This window comes from Gymnoscopelus braueri, assembly GCF_963280865.1.
Source record: "Gymnoscopelus braueri genome assembly, chromosome: 24".
NCBI classification, from domain to species: Eukaryota; Metazoa; Chordata; class Actinopteri; order Myctophiformes; family Myctophidae; genus Gymnoscopelus; species Gymnoscopelus braueri.
In genome coordinates, this window is record NC_137626.1 from 8,863,078 (window position 1) to 8,865,577 (window position 2,500).

The 2,500-nt window shown below is 42.9% G+C and overlaps 1 long non-coding RNA gene and 1 pseudogene across 2 annotated transcripts in view; one reads left to right on the plus strand and one right to left on the minus strand.

Annotated features, from left to right (window-relative positions):
• Nucleotides 1–2,500, plus strand: part of LOC308080286 — a 408,660-nt gene that overhangs the window by 295,410 nt on the left and 110,750 nt on the right. The gene's annotated exons all lie outside the window — the stretch shown is intronic.
• Nucleotides 1–2,500, minus strand: part of LOC308080257 (NACHT, LRR and PYD domains-containing protein 3-like) — a 38,713-nt pseudogene that overhangs the window by 2,923 nt on the left and 33,290 nt on the right. The window lies entirely within an intron of this gene.

Sequence of the window (2,500 nt, forward strand, 5' to 3'; positions counted from 1 at the left end):
CACTCATTTCTGTGTTTGTTGTCACTGTATATGTATGTATGCACATACGTGATGTGAGCAGTGGGGGGGGTTATGTTTTTTATTAGCGGTGGCAACCGCTCTACACTTGACTGTGTGTGTTTGTCCGTCCGAGCACGGCCTCAACAGCTGCAGCTGATTGCAGCAGGACACAGTGCAACACATGCGCCACTCAAAGACATGCACGTGCACACACACACACACACACACACACACAAGCCAGCACTGCACATGTGCAAGCCAGCAGTGCACACGTGCGTGCGTGCGCACTGCGCAGACTTGACCGTGTGTGTTTGTGTGTTCGTCCGAGCACGGCCTCACAGCTGCAGCTGATTACTTTAAAGTAAATAAAGTAAGTAAAAATACTTAAAAGTACACATCAAATACAGTAGTACCGCTTCAACACTAGCACACACACATCGAATAGAGTACCGCCTGCATGCCAGCGCCCACACATCAAATACATTAGTACCGCCTGAATGACAGCACACACTCATCAAACAGAGTAGGCAAGAACACAAAAAACAAATAAACTCCACGTTTATCTTTCATTGTGATTTAAAGCGCACCTTGGTGGTAAGCAGAGGCTGCTTTCATGTTCTTTCACCCCTAGTTAAAGGCAATGGTTTAATCCAGAGTGATTTGATAGGTCGTAACCACAGTGGGTCGTACGGTACCAAAATTACAACAAGATAGCGGGAGAGAGAGAGAAAAGTTTCTGGAACCAGCAGCAACACGAGGAAAGGCAACGCACATTGCAGAGGAATATGAACTGATTTTGCTGCTCATAAACAATATAGCAGGAATTATGTTGAAAAGTAAATAGCGGGTGGTGTTTTTGTAACCCAGAGAGGACACAAAATGGACCCTAACGACTGTCACGGGTGTGTCCCTGCTTTTGCTTGTACAGTTCCAGTTGTCGCCCACACACGGCCCTGACAGTCCCGCAACACGGCAGTGCAGTTTGCCAATGTTTATAACAGAGTTTAGGTATTTCTGAATTACATTATATTCAGTCCACATATAAATACAATACATATTTTAAACATAATCATCTTTGTCATCACAGTAATTTATAGCAGTCTCTGCATTCAGGCATGCACAGAGACATTAACTATGCTTAGCTTTTGAGACAGATGAAGTGTCAATATATTCCAATGTATATAATTGTATTATGCTTATATCATACTGTACAACACAATAAAGCCAGCGGCTTGTTGTTCACATGTAGGCTACTGTAGGCTACTGTATGACTAGGCTATGTGCAATCTCTTACATGTAGTTACTTTATCAGCTGAAGCTCTATAATTCAGCATTATGAAAATGTGTCTCTCTTCAACAATCTGAGACAGCAACGCTTTTTAGTTAAATGTGTGTGTCGTGTGTTAAATGTGTGTGTCTTAAATGTGTGTGTGTTAAATGTGTGTGTCGGGGCCGTGAGTGGTCGGCGGGCGGGGGACGAGAACTGGAACTGTATGTGCAAAAGCACTAGGGACGCGTCACGGGTCCATTTGGTTACTCTCCCAGAGTGATTCGGTCGGCGCTAGCTTGCCACCATTGGTGTGTGAATGTGGGAAAAGTGGGGACGCTGGCGTCGACTGTTCGCCGCTCCACCTCCCAATGCCCCCCCCCCTGTATGAATGAATGAACCATTGTAAAGCGCTTTGAGTAAGTTTGAGTACTTAGAAAAGCGCCATATAAATGCAATTCGTTATTATTATTATTAAATTAACACCGGTAAATGAGCACTGGAGGGGTCCCTGTGTATATCTGTTGTATGCAGTTCGGCCCGGGAAATACAGTATATGACAAACTGTGAGAGCCCAACATTTTAATGAACAGCAGCAGCTGCCTTTTTATCTTCATTAAATATTATTGGCTATAATTCATGAACAACAATTCTACCTTTTCACAGCAGTTGTGCTTATTCTGTTTTTCAAAGTGACTGTCCCACTCAGCAGTTATTGATTGTATTTAACATATTAATTTGGAATGAGCAATGCCTTTGATGTGAGGACGAGAGGTGTGTTGATTAGACAGACTGACAGCTGCCGCAGCACTTCATTTAGCCTGCTTTATCCTGTTGGATTCATTCAACATATATGCTTCATATAGCCTACATATAGCCTGTTGCTGGCCGCCACAGAATATAATATTAGGCTAATATAAAAACAAGAGGCTTCAGGGGGAAATGATCGATCGCTTTGTAACTCCAAGTAAGTTTCAATCACTTTGGTTTATGAACAAAGGCTTTGATCTGAAATGGTAGTTGATAGCCTACTGGACACATGGTAATCCACACGGCAAAACATTTAGCCTCCCTCCCGAAAGACTGTTGACTTTATTATTTACTGTAGCTCCAACACATTATTGGCTGATGATAACTGGCACAAGGAATTAATAATCAGACTTTGAAGATAACAGAGAGTTTGAATGGCAGACATCCCTTCAGAATTACGTGCAAGACCGGGTATCATGCATC